The sequence below is a fragment of the Lactuca saligna genome, chromosome 4, assembly GCF_052625555.1.
Source record: "Lactuca saligna cultivar CGN05327 chromosome 4, ASM5262555v1, whole genome shotgun sequence".
NCBI lineage: Eukaryota > Viridiplantae > Streptophyta > Magnoliopsida > Asterales > Asteraceae > Lactuca > Lactuca saligna.
In genome coordinates this window covers 43013897-43029002 of record NC_136420.1, presented here as the reverse complement: position 1 = coordinate 43029002, position 15106 = coordinate 43013897, and positions in this window count along the sequence as shown.

Below are 15106 nucleotides of genomic sequence, written 5' to 3'. Positions count from 1 at the left end.
TTTGGGGTTTAAATTTTGATTAAAAGTTTAATTAGGAATGTTAAATTCTAAAACCCTAGTAATATTTTGAAAAGTTCAAATACACCCTTATGGTTTTATTAATTAATTAAGGAGTATAATTAAAAGAGATTTAATAAATCCATAAAAGTTTAGGTTAACCATTTAATTGAATTAAAAGTGTAATTGTTAAAGTTAACCACATAGTATTTTAAAAGTGTAAAATGCGCCCTATGCTATATATAACATTAAAAGTCTAACATTATATATGTATAAGTAAAAGTCAGTCTTACCGTTAGTAGGCCTCATTCACGAAGCTGGTCTATAAGGGGTGTTTAAGGAAATTGCCTATAATATGGCGATTGAATGGGTATCCACTCTTACCCACCGCACTCTTGACTAGTGGAGGGTCGTTAGCCGAACGGGTAGGATAGGACGAAACCTTCCATTATAAGTATAATGAATTACTAAAGTAACTAAATGTTTTTCTAATTCCCAATCTTAGTTACTTAGGCAAAAGTGAATTGATGCAATTCCTTGAAATTACACTTTGTGCCCTTGCGAAGATGTTAGTGGAGCGTGTGTGGTTAACCGGCACACTTAATGGTTCTAAGAAAAGGTAGCAAAAGGGTGACTCGATGTTTGTCATAGTTCGGTGGAGCGTGTGTGGTTTACCGGCACATCGAATAGGTGACTGTAACATGTGAGGGCACCATGTAGTTTGCATGGTTATTCACACCCGCTTTGTGATCCTCGGCATCCCAGTCACAAACTAGAGGGGCATATCGAGATTTAAACATGCCATTGAAAGTTCAATGAATCTCAAAGGATCTAGGAGTTTTCATAGATTTAAAACTTAAATTCTTTTTCGTTTTTCATGGTGGAAATTAGTGAATCGTCATTCACTTACCTTCAAATATTCTGCAACTAGATTACGACATCCCTTTTCTAGGTTGTAGCATATTGTGTTGGGTCCTAGCCTTAGTATCTCGTTTGGGTGATTTGCTAAGGACTCAATCTATCAACTAACTTGAATTTGTTTTCTCCCGTTTTGTAGATGTCAAAGTTCGACAACTATGGTCTTCCCAAATCACGTGGAACAAGCATTCCACATGAAGATGATATTCCACGATTCGATCGAGGAAAAAGAAATCATGCTTCACTTCCTCCTCCTCCTCTAATTATTCTCCCTAACCCACAAGATTGTAAAATTGAAAGGTTCAATATCACTAAGGCCCTATTGGAAATGAAACATGAAGATGGTAAATCCGTGTGTGCCCACGTTCTAGGAATGAAATCACACATCGATAGGTTGATTATGTTGGGTGTGTCATTTCCCGATGAGTTGGCTGTGAACTGGGTTCTGCAATCACTCCCTGAATCATATAATGAGTTCAAAAGAAAGTATTATATAATGGATCATGACGACAACCTCATTGACCTAACTTACATGCTCATTGCTGCTGAATCATAAATGATTTGGCGAAGCAATGGAGCATATTTGTTGGGAAAGTCAACCGACCATGCTTTCGAGGATGTTCTAGGAGAACCGACCTGCGTTTGCTGCCAAAAGAAAGGGCGTTGGATACAAGTCTGCCCAAAGAGCCTGAAGAGTCCAGAAGATGGGAGAGTCAAAGTGTATGGCTGCGCTTCAGGTAAAATCCACTATCTAACTCCGTTAAGTTCCTATTCATTGATCCTTAATACATGATGTGATAAGATTGCATTTGAATGTTTTGCAGGATCGGTGAAAAGAAAGGAAGCTTGATAAGAGAGCAAGACGAATCTAATCACAAGAGATGGATCCTGATCGCATGGACTTGAAGATTGGATTTTGAGCTTAGATAGTTATGATAGAGTTGTTAGAAATTTTCCTTTTACATAGTTTTCAATAGATTTTGCATTGTAAGGACAAATGTTTTTTCGCTGCTTTTATAAATAAAATAAATTTTGTTTGACTTATTTATTTATTTATTTACTTCCTTGCAATGAAATCGTTATGAAAATTGATGTTTGCATATTTCTACAACGAATGGATATGATTCTTAGTTATGTTATTTATGGAAATGTCGAGAATTTACCAAATAGGGAGAGTTTCTCATCGCCCAATTTTCAATTGGACAAAAACTTGGAATCATGCAACTTGGTTGCACGATGAATGAGAAATTTCATATTTGGAAATTAGACAAATTTGTTGACAAAGTGTCAAGTGAAGGACTAGGAGATCGAGTACACAAAGTTGTGTGTTGATCAAGTTCACCATAAGAGTAACAAAGATATTCGTCATGATTTACTAAAGGCTTAGTAAATATGATTACACTTACAAGATTAAGTATAATTCGGAATTGATTAAAAGGGTTTAAATCAATAGCAAAACGAATAAGAATCAAGTAGGCAGAAAGATAAAAGTTTCTCCGTTCTAAGAAGAAGGGAGAGTACCTTTTATGCTTTATGATAGGTCTTTATGATTAAGAACCATATCTCAATTGATCCTCTAAGTGAGTCTTAGTACAATTGTATGTTTATGAAGAGGAATCAAGGATTGAAGAAATGGTTAAATCAAGAAGTTCATCATACTTCGTTCCAATAACAAGTCTTAAAGTTAAGATTGTGACAATGAGTGAAAAGTGTTAGAAGGTTTATAACGTTCATCAAATGTGGAAAGTTGTGATGTCTTGGATAAGACAAAGACCAACTAGGACCAATTTATGAAGTGTTTTGATAGAAGCTACACTAACTCTTGAATATATGTTTTGTCAAGAAATGGTTATTGACAAGAGAATCTTATATGTCAAGGAGTCAGTGGGAGTCTTAATGATCTTGAAAGGTTTCAAGAACAAATCAAATAAACCTTATCGATCATCACTAGCACACGAGTTGAAGTTTTGCAACCTATCGTGTTGACATTATTTTGTTTCTGTGTTGTTCCATTTGAGTTAAGTATGCATATGAGTCCTATGATTTCTCATTTTGAATGCATAAAAGGCAAGGCACCTGAATCAATGAAAGGTACATTGATAGGAAAAGGTGAGTTGCTTAACTACTTGGAAGACGTGGTGGGCAGCTGTGCTACCATAAGGCAAGAAATCAAGATTAAGAAAGTTCGGTCCATATGAGTTTGAATTTGTCATAAAATTTTTTTTTCAAATTCACATGGATAGGAACATATACACCATTAAAATCTAAGTGTCATAAGATTTCCTCCTTCATGAAAATGATTGTGAGAAAATGCTTTCACTAAGAAAGATTTTAAGAAGATAGTGATTGTAAAGTTGCATTCTCAAATTCAATTATGGTTACGGTATCCCTTTCCATGATTTGAATTGTGAGGTTTGGCAATTAGTCTTAATAGTTTAGACACACATATGAACTATCTAAAGCAAAGGTGTATAAGCTTAAGAGGCCTTGATAAAAGATTATCAAAGCATTAAGTATTAGAAACATGGACTTAAGAAATTCAATAGGTATTGTTTTCTGAAAGTTAAGATGTTTGTGAATACATGTCTAAGCTAGTGGGAGCATAAGTGTTATGTTTTATAGTAATCATCATGATAGTGGGAGCATAAAAGTTATGATTGTATGATTATTATGGAAAGTATTGCAAGTTGGCAATATTAATTATAGAAAAACAAGAGTTATACCTTGCAAAGTCGTAAGGGTTGTAAAGTTGTTTTGCTATAATTAAGGGAGAGAATATTATGCTTCATTTCAAATCTAAAGACTTAGGTTGAGAAATGTTAATAAACTTAGCCAAAGGTACATAGTGTGTTCTTAAAATTTCGATTATGATTGCGGAATTCCTTTTCACAATTCGAATTTTGAGAACATAGCAAATAAAACATTATGCGTCGTGTCCCATACGCTTCAGGTATAGGATCGATTGCAAATGCTTTAATGTTTGACCATTCTAAAATTTTCCAAATGTCTAGCGCATTTAGAGGGAAAAAGGGACTACAATTGGTTTTGACTAAAATAATTAAACAACTATCAAAGGACAATCCAAAGTTCGATGAGGATTGGTCGCTTGTGAGTAGTTGGAAGTATAGTATTGGAAAATATGGAAATGTTTCCATATTGGATGGACCATATCGACATCATTACAAATAGAAAAGATTCTATTAAGAATGAGTTGTCATGAGGAAAATATGGAAGCGTGTTCATATTAGGAAGTAAATATTGAAAATCTATGTCTAGATTAGAAACTTTTATGCAAAAGGATGTTCAAAGGAATGTACTTTGAGAGAGAGACATCATATCTAAGGAATTGTCTTGTAACAATGTCCGATAGAGGACTTTGTAATATTATTGGCAATAGTCTTTGTGACTTTGGTGCAGTGACATTACGAAAGGATCGTTGCATAAAGTGTTAGAATCTAGCATATTCTATAAGTAGCAAGAATTTGATATTCTTGCACTTATGAAAAAGGATTTTGAGTTGTAAAATGAGAATGATTGGAAATGTGTTCAATTTGTCTATTTCACAAAAGTAAGAACCATAGGTAAACATTGTGTGCATGCTAGGAGCATGGGACAAGTGTTGGAATTCAAGTAAGAAGTTGATTACCCGAAACGACAAATAATAAGTAATCAATATGGTGATAAATAAAAGGCGTTTTATTTATACTCAAAGGTTTGAGGCCATATGGGATTAGTATTATTCTTGTGTTTCACATTTGCATGTTTTGACTTCCAGAATAATTGAGTTTATTAAGAATAATCGAATTATTCGAACGGGCCACAGTCATTCATATGTTGGAAGTAGATCTGAATGAAGACTGTCGTGAATTGGTGTGTGGATTGTCTAAAAGAGTATTAGACATAAGCAAATGTTTGCTGCAACGTTCATGAGTGCTTATGAATATGAATTTGAGCATTAGATTAAACCCACGCTCACTTGGATCACTCCATGAATTGTATCACGAGTGATTGGTGAGACGATAACATCTTTTATTCTTGAAACCGAGATGTGTGAGTTGTATCTTGCTAATCGGTTGCACATTGATAATATGTAAATGCACTAGTAACTTGGTGTTATAAAACATATTGTTGTGTGTGATTTAGTTAGTGAGTGCAAGAAAGCATTGTATCAAAGTTTATCCGTTCCTTTTATCCACGGTAGGATAAAAGCGATATCTTTTGGGCCCCTTGATGGTTTAGTGATGACAAACGTAAATGCACGGCCGGGCTAGGGCTAATTTGATTTATTCAATTAGTCTGTCGTCATAAATCAGAAACCAAGAAGTAGTACAAAGAGAATGATTCGAAATCATATCTCATACGATATCTAGAATGGAGGAATATATGATCCCTTATCTAAGGACACGCGTATTTGATAGGATCGGAGTTGACAGCGGCTTTGGAAAGCTACGATTGCAGATCAGGATCTGAAGTCATACGCATAATAGTTATTAGACTTATCCAAGTGGGAGACTGTTGGATTAGTGTCTAAGTCCATAACTATTTTGGTATGTAGTTGACCCGATGGTGCATGGTCCATTTGGGTTGCCTTCACCAAAGCAACTTGATTGGAGAAATAAATAGAGAGAGAGGTTATTATGATTTATTAATATATTATAAGAATAATATATTAAAGGAGAAATCATATTTGTTTAATTAATATTGGTCAATAATTAATTAGGAATTAATTTTGTGATCAAGTGTAATTAATTAAACTAGAGGGGCTGAATTGTAATTATGTGATAGTTACAAAATAAGGTAAGGATTTTCTTATTATTAGGGTGAACGAATTTGAGGTGATAAGGCCTTAGAATTCGACTATGATAAGGATTCAAAGATTATCTTATAGGTTGCTTTGTGGATAAGCATCTAGATAAGGATAATGACTGAAACCCTATCTGAACACCTATATAAACACCCCTTGGCACATGAATTCGTGTATCCCTTCCCAAGAAGTCCTAAGGACGAATTCTAACCTCTCTCCTCTCTCTTTATACCTTCTCCATTTGCTCTTGGTGTTTGTAAGCCATTAGAGGAGTGACACTTGTGACTCTAAGCCTTCCAAAGTCAATTCAAGGAGATTTGGGATTGTTATTACTACATAACAATCAAGGTAACATCTTAAACCTAATTATATGTTAATATCAATTTCCATATGCTAGAATTAGGGTTTATAGTCTTGGATTCAAAGCATGTACAATAGAGAAACCTAGATCCAAGCATTAGGGTTTGTATGAGCACATAGGATGTCTTATGACCAAAACCCATCAGAGTCTTGGAAACCTTCTTGGTGGGAACTAAGTTAAGTATGTGGGCGGCAGTCTCTAAGGCATACCCCCAGAAAGCTATTGGTAATGAAGTCCGACTCATCATAGAACGAACCATGTCCAACAAGGTCCGATTACGTCTCTCAGCCACACCATTCAATTGTGGCGTCCTCGGAGGCGTCAATTGCGAAACGATTCCACATTCTTTTAGATAGTCGTGAAACTCAAGACTTAGGTACTCTCCTCCTCGGTTTGACCGAAGCATCTTGATTTTCCTGCCTAGCTGGTTCTCCACTTCATTCTTAAACTCTTTGAACTTTTCAAAGGTTTCCGACTTTTTCTTGATCAAGTAGATATATCCATATCTGCTATAATCATCTGTAAAAGTCACGTAGAAGCGGCAAGCATCCCTTGTGGTGGATCTAAAGGGCCCACATACATCGGTGTGTATGAGATCCAATAAACCCTCACCCCTTTCACAAGTGCCAGTAAAGGGTGACTTGGTCATCTTCCCAAGTAAACAAGACTCACACGTGTCATTGTCCCTAAGGTCGAATGACTCCAACACTCCATCCTTTTGGAGTTGGGTTATGCGTTTCTTGTTGACATGGCCAAGGCGACAATGCCACAAGCATGCTTTGTCTAGACTAGTAGACGAATCAATATTCAAAACATTATTTCCAAAATTATCAACGATCATCACAGATTCATAAATCCCATTACAAGGTAATGCATTGAAATAAAAGACACCATTCAAATAAACGTTAATAGAACCATTACTATTATCAAAAGAATATCTGAAACCTTGTCTAAACAACCCGTGAAAAGAAATAATGTTTCTTGCCATATCTGGCGAATAACAGCAATTTTCTAAATCTATTCCTAACCCATTACTCAACACTAAAGAATAAACACCGACTTTGGTCACAAGCGACGATCTTCTGTTTCCCATAATCAGGTTCATCTTCCCATGTTCCATCTCCCTACTTCTTTTTAGGCCCTGCATATCAGAACAAATGTGGTAACCACACCCTGTATCAAGAACCCATGAAGTAGCAAATGATGAGTTATTACATTTAATAGAATACATACCTGCAAATGTGGGCTTGATCTTCCCATCTCTTATGTCCTATAGATATTGTGGGAAGCTTCGCTTCCAGTGGCCCTTTTGGTGGCAATAGAAGCACTCTACTTCTTTTGGATCGGAAAAGGGTTTAGTAGGGCCAGCTTTGGTCCCACTTGAGGACGAACCATCACGGGGTTTCCCCTTATGGTGGCTCTTACATGGAGCCTTCCTCTTTTTACCCTTTCATTGACCTATCGCAATCACAGGAGCGGCCACAGCAGGGGACGGTGCAACGGATCTATCTTTGAGGTTGCTCTCAGCAGTCCTCAAGAGTCCTTGGAGCTTGCTCAAGGAGACCTCCTCTTTGTTCATATGGTAGGTCATCCTAAACTGATTGTAGCAGGAGGGCAAGGAGTGGAGGATTATGTCTATAGCCAAATCCTCATCAAACTTAACATTAAGTTTGAGAAGACGATCAACATACCTCTGCATTTTCTGCAAATGAGAGGTTAGGGATTCTCCACTCCCCATCTTAGCGGTGATCATGTTAGTAATGATCTCATAGCGCTCTTGCCTCGCGCTCTGGTGATACCTGTCCAGCAAATCCTGATGCATTTCATATGGATACATGTCCTCATAGGACTTTTGGAGTTCGAGGTTCATGGTGGCCAACATGATGCAGTGAACTTTCGTGGTATCACGCTCGTGGGCCTCAAAGGCGGCCAATTCCTCGGGAGTAGCAACATCTGGGATGATCTTCTCAAGCTTTTCATCGAGGACATATTCCTTGTCCTCGTAGCGTGTGATCATGTGAATATACCTCATCCACTCGTTGAAGTTTGAACCATCAAATGTCACTTTCTGACATAAGTTCATCAACGAGAATGACCCAGAAGCGTTGTTGTTGTTGTTGTTGTTTGCAGACATCTGAAAAAGAAATGAACAAAGTTTGATTAGAAATGAATCCCTAATTAAACACCCAAATGAGAAATTAGGGCTAGGATCCAACAACATTATTTACAACTTAGAAAGGGATACCGTACTCTAAAAGTAAATAATTTGAAGGTAAGTGAATGACGATTCACTAATTTTCACCATGAAAATCGAAAAAGCAATTTAGGTTTTAAATGTATTGAAAACTCCTAGATCTTTGAGATTCATTGAACTTTTCAATGACATGTTTAAATCTTGATATGCATTTTAAATTTGCGACTGGGATGCCGAGGATCGCAAACAAATTTGTGAATAACCATGTGAATCAACGTGGTGCACTCAATGTCTTTATCACCCAATCAATGTGCCGGTAAACCACACACGCTCCATTGATCTATGACAAACATCGAGTCACCCTTCGCTAGTAATGTAATCCCCAAATTGATGTGTCGGTTAACCACACGCGCTCCATCAACATTTGACAAGGGTACGAAGTGTAATTCCATGGATTAGCATCATTTTCACATTTTACCCCAAAGTAACTAGGAATGGGAATTTGTAATCATGTAGTTACTTTATAATTAACATTATACTTTTAATGAGGAGAAGGTTGCCCTATCCTACCCGTTCGGCTAACGACCCTCCACCAGTCAAGCAAGCGGTAGGTGTGAGTGTACACCCATTAAGCGCCATTTTATAGGCAGCAACCTTATACCCACCTTATAGACCGGCTTCGTGAATGAGGCCTACTAACGGTAAGACTAGCATTTTAAGTTATACATATATATATATATATTAACTAAACTTGTAATAATATATAATAGTATAGGGTTGAATTTTAAACTTGTAAAATTCTAAGGGTTTGAAATTTAAATTACTCAAAATTAAACTTTTAATCATAAATTCAAATTTCAAAACTTGAGGGCAAGTATTGAACTTTTCAAAACATAAGGGATCAAATAACAAATAATTCAAATTAATCAATTAATTTCATAATTATCTATATTTGACCTAATCTTAATTTTAGTCATTAGATAATTACCAAATAATTTTAAATAATCCATATTTATCACATAAACAACTAATATTAAAAGATTTGAAATTATCTATTATTTTGGCAAGGATAAACACTTAATTAAGATAAAATTCGGATTTTAACTTCATAAAACAAATTAAGCATCAAGTCCAAGTCAAAACAACAGCCAAAACCCGAAAATCCCTAATTCTGACGAACTGACTCGCCGAGTCAGACCTGGACTCGCCGAGTAGGGGTCAACTAGCCGAGTCCAGATACTGACTCGCCGAGTTGAGTCGGACAGGGACCAAAAAATCGATTTTCAGCAAATAAGGCAATTAAGCATCACATTCAACTGAAACCAATCAAGGCTCTGATACCACTGATGGGTTTTATGCATAAGAAACATTCCTATGTGCTCATACAAACCCTAATGCTTGGATCTAGGTTTCACTATTGAACATGCTTTGATTCCAAGACTTACAAACCCTAATCTAGCATATTGACAACAAAATTAACATATAGAATCAGATCTAGATGTTTACCTCTTCAAGAGTTGGCTTAGATCTTCTCTTTCTTCTTCTTTTGAGCCTAGAGTCACAAATGCAACTCCTCTAATGGTTCACAAACCCCACAAGCAAGAAGGAAATATGAGAGAGGGGGAGAGAGGCTAGAAATCGGCCTAGGGTACTCTTAGAATCAAGTGGTAGCCGAATTCAAAGCCCTAGGGGTCATATTTATACTTACAGGTTACTAGGGTTTCAATCTAAACCCTAATGGACAGCTTAGCCACCAAGCAGCCCATTGAACCTTCTGGAATAAGGCCCTTGGATGAAAATATGATGGTTACCCATCATAATTTCGTTCCCCCTTAAGCCCATTAGGTTTCCTTAACCAAAAACTCAACTATCATACATTTGATAGTTTATACCCCTTTATTCAATTAATCTCTTTTGACCACTAAATTAATTCTTAATTAATTTATGACCAATACTAATTAAATAAATATGATTTCTCCTTTAATATATTACTCTTATAATATATTAATAAATCATAATACTCTCTCTTTCTCCTTAAATTACCTTGTCAAGTTGCTTTGGAGAAGGCAACCTAAAAGGACCATGCACAACCAGGTCAAGTACATACCAAATATAGTTACGGGCTTAGACACTATTCCAACACAACTATCTATTACAACCATGGTTTTAATCTCAAATGCAAAATCAAAAATCAGGAAAGTTTACAATTTTGTGTGTTTTAAGAGGTTTAATAGAGACTTTATTTTTTATTTTTTATTCTTAATAAAAAAGTTGGTTTTGTCATAAAAACCTCCGAATTTACATAAAAAATCGGTTATGCCCAAAATCGATTTTTTTTGCAACAGATGCCTCACATTTTGCCCTCATGTTTCATTTTAATGTTTTTCACTGGTTCCCCTTTCCCAACCGGTTACATCCCCCTTTGCAACCGGTAACCTTGTTAAGACACTCTTCTCCGTTTCTCCTCTGTTAACAAAGTACACTCTGTCAACATTGAGATACGCACCCTGCCACCCTTCCATGCTACTACTTTTCCAGACGTAGGTAATAGGAACTCAAACATTAAACTCCATATGGTGAAGCATTGTTGTTATCTGAAGCACTCCATCTGGTGAAGCATTCTCGTTGTTTGGAGCTAGGTTTGTCGAATGGTAAGAAATTACGGTATGATCATGGTTTTTGCGAGAAATCACATTCTTTAATTGCTTACTTTTCATGATAATGGTTGCAATTGTGTAGGGGTTAGAAATGGGTTTTTCAAACGATGGTTACGACGACCCATTAGCAGGAATTTACGAGTCATTTTCTGGGATAAATGAGATGGATTTTGAGCTGACGGGATTTAAATGGGTCATGAACCACGGCAGAAGTTTGTATCAAGGCTTGATAAATGTAAGGATCATTTTCTTAACATTCTACTTTGTGATGTGAACATCATAAATGCAAGTATGACTGATGAGGTGAAAGATTGAGTGGACCATGGTAATGCTTTGCAAAGCGATGAGGAGGCAGAGGAAGTAGTCACTAATAACTACAGAATACATTATCCAAATGTTAGGTGGGATAAGATGGAATCTAAGTTAGAGGATGTGTTTGAATCACCTGCACAATTGAAATTATGTGTGACAAACTACGTAGTAAATGGAGGCTACCAAATATACTTTTAAAAGAGTGGCAATAGAAGAATTGTTGCAAGATGTAGTAAGAGACATGAAGATAATAAATGCCCTTTTAGACACTATGCAACTTGGATGTACAATGATAGAACCTTCCAAGTTAAGGCAATGAATTCTGAGCATCTTTGTTCTATAGTGTTTAAATTTAGGTCTATTGTTACCCCAAAATGGATTAGAAGACACTATGTTACTGAGATAACAAATAAACCCAAGGTTAAATTTAGGGAGATGATCAGTGACATCAAACAAAGGTATAAATGTGTAGTATCTATAGGTTAGTTAGAAGGGAAAAATAATAGGCAAATGAACTGATTGAGGGTAAATCAAATGAAAATTATGCAAAAAATTGGGATTATGCCCAAGAGTTGTTGAGATCAAACCATGGGTCTACATGTAAAGTTGGTGTTACTAACAATCCAAATGAGAAAAATTATTTTAAAATGTTTATATTTGTTTCAAATCTTTAAGTGTTTGTTGAAAAATAGGGTGTAAGAAGGTAATAAGCTTAATGTGAATTACTCACAGCCATAGGTAGAGATGCTGATAACCAAGTGTTCCCAATAGCTTGGGTTGTTGTTAATGTGGAAAATAATGATAATTGGACCTGGTTTCTGGAGCTTCTGAAGGATAATATTGACCTTGGTACTAGTGTAGATTTGGTTGCTATTTCTGATCAACATAAAGTAAGTTCCCTTATAATCATAGTGTATTTCAATTTGGTTATTTTAATATGGTTAAAAATGCTAACATGATATATTTGTACATGAGAACTTGATGACACTTCACCAGTTGAGATGGTAATTTAGTTTTTCCCTTTATATAGGTTTATTATTGCTTGCATCAGGACTTAAATGAGGATGAGCCTGATATTGATGAAGGTGAAGCTGACTTTGTAAATGATGTTCTAAATGATGAAGGCGAAGGTGTTGAAAATCAAGATGATGGTGATGTGATTGAAGGTGAAGGTGACGGTGTTAATGATGGGAATGAGATTTTTGATGATGTTCTAAATAATGAGGTTGTTGATGATGGGAATGAGGTTGACAATGATGGGAATGAGGTTGATGATGAAGGTTATCGGATAGTGCCTAAGACAAGGAAAAGAAAGCCATCAAAGAGGATCACTAAATTGAAGCTTAAAAAGACAGATTTTGATAAAGATGGGAGTGGTTCCACATTTTCAAATCCAGTGAATTTGAAGTAGTTAGGTATGTATATGGGGGATTTAGGTGGGGATGGTATAATTTGGCATTTGCATAGGAAACTCTTTTTGGTACATTTTGTACATCTTAGTTTATACACCCACTAAGTGCACATTTCATCGAGTTGTTCTCATGGCATTTTAGGTTGCCTTTTGGGGATATGTTTTAGGCAATTTGGTACAAATGGAAGGATGGTACATGTTAGTTGATCTTTTGTAATCTTTTATATTGATACATGAATATGATGTAATGAATCCCCCATTATAGTTATAATATGTTTGTTATGTTTATATTGTTTTTTATCCGTACCATATGCATCTATATTACGTACCATTTGTAACTACATTTAGCCAATTTCATCTATAGTATGTACCATATGTTTGTTATGTTTGTTATATACCATTTCATCATTGTACTTTACCATTTGCATTTCACAAATATATTGCAACTAAAATCTTCATCCAAAACAACAGTTACTAGCCAATTTAAGCATTGTACTTCCATTTGCATCTATATTATGTATCATATGTTTGTTATGTACTTTACGATATGCATTTCACAAATAATTTGCAACTAAAATCTTCATTCAAAACAACAGTTACATAAGCATAAATATTTTTACATAGCCAATCCAAAAGTCGATCCAAACATTCTACCAAAAGCCAATCCAAAATGATTTACATCTTTAAAGCAACTATTGTCACCATTACAAAAATAAGAACTAAGAGCCCTACAATTATTTCTACCGAAGTCTTCAACTGTCCATGCCCCTGCCCCTGCTTTGTGTGAGTTGGGTCGATAATGTGGCCATCTTCCTCATTGTATCATTTGAAAAAAACACAGTCCTCTCCTTTCACCTAGAAAAAATAATAATTGGTATAAATTACATACCTTTTTTCAGGGTTTCTCAAGAAATTTTAAAATTAAGGTAAACTGTTTACCTGGTAATTAGGGCACCTATAAAACTTTTTTCCATAGTTCTAAGGTGCTCAAGCAACAGATACCTTACACACATCTCCACAGTCACATCTAACTATTCTTTTCTTTCTTGATGTTGGACCACCTTGGAAGCTTGATTTGGCAGACGAAGTCGACATTTTACAAAGACACAAGGTAGAAGACGGGGGAGAGGATAGAAGATGGGAGAAAGACTTTGGATTGATGTTAAGGGAAGACGATGATGTTTGGGGGTTAAAAAGGGGATGTAACCGTTTGATAAAGTGGAACCGGTGAAAAACATTAAAATGAAACATGATGGGAAAATGTGAGGCATCTGTGGTAAAAAAAAAAAATCGATTTTGGGCATAATCGATTTTTTATGTAAATTCGAGGGCTTTGATGACAAAAACCATAAAAAAAAATTGTATTTTGCCTGTCACTTGTTGCAGTGGAGCTAATACATTTTGTAAATTGAATTTGATCGTTAGATTTATAAAAGTTAGATATCATTGCATTTGTTGGTATATCAATATCAAAGGTTACTGAATAAATTGTCGATGGATGGAGGTAAACACGAAAGTTTAAAAAGCCGAGAGATGAAAATGACATTTTATAAAGTTCAAAGTCGATGGGACAAAGTGGCGTTTTACAAATCTGAGGGGCGGTAACTGTAGGAAAATCATATTATATATATAGTACGGGGGTTAAACATGAATGTTTAGAAAATAAATGGGTGAAAGTGATATTTTACAAAGCAGAATGGTAGAAAATGTTATTTAACAAAGTAGGGAAGTTTAAGAGATGAAAGTGATATTTTACAAAGTAGAAGGGTAAAAAGTGTCTTCTACGTTTTACAAAGTAGAGAAGTAAAAAGTGTCATTCTACTAAATATAGGAATGGCAACCGTCTTGGTTTTTAATATATAATTAATTTTAAATAAAATATATTAAAAAAACATTTAAAAAAATGTAACTTTAATTAAAAACATACAAAAGTCATTTTACAAGTGAAATTGGCCAAAAGGATTAGCGTCTTAGTTTTAAAACCATAGGAACCGAGCGCATATGAATTTCAATAGTTGTCTTTATTACGTCTCGAAACCATATAGATCAATCATGTAACTCTATCTATGTATAATGACATAGGATGCAGGATAAATCACAAGAAAACATATATACAAACACTAATTTTCAACAACAAATGTATACATTGTACAATGTATAATAATTATGTATTTTTATATTTTTGTTTTGTATTTTTTGTAATCTTGAAATAAGGAAATAATAATAAAATCTTAGTTTTTTTCAAAATAAAATTAACTGTGTATAGTTTTCATTAATCTTAAAAATAGTAAAAGTTGATTATAAATAAAAACAAATCATAATAAAATATTAAGTTTGTTTGAGTTGCTAATAAACCAACACAAAATAGTATTGTGTTTGTTTGGATCACCATAAGAAGACATTCTAATAACATGTACTAAGGCAATGGTTCTTTTATCTATGTCTTTTTCTT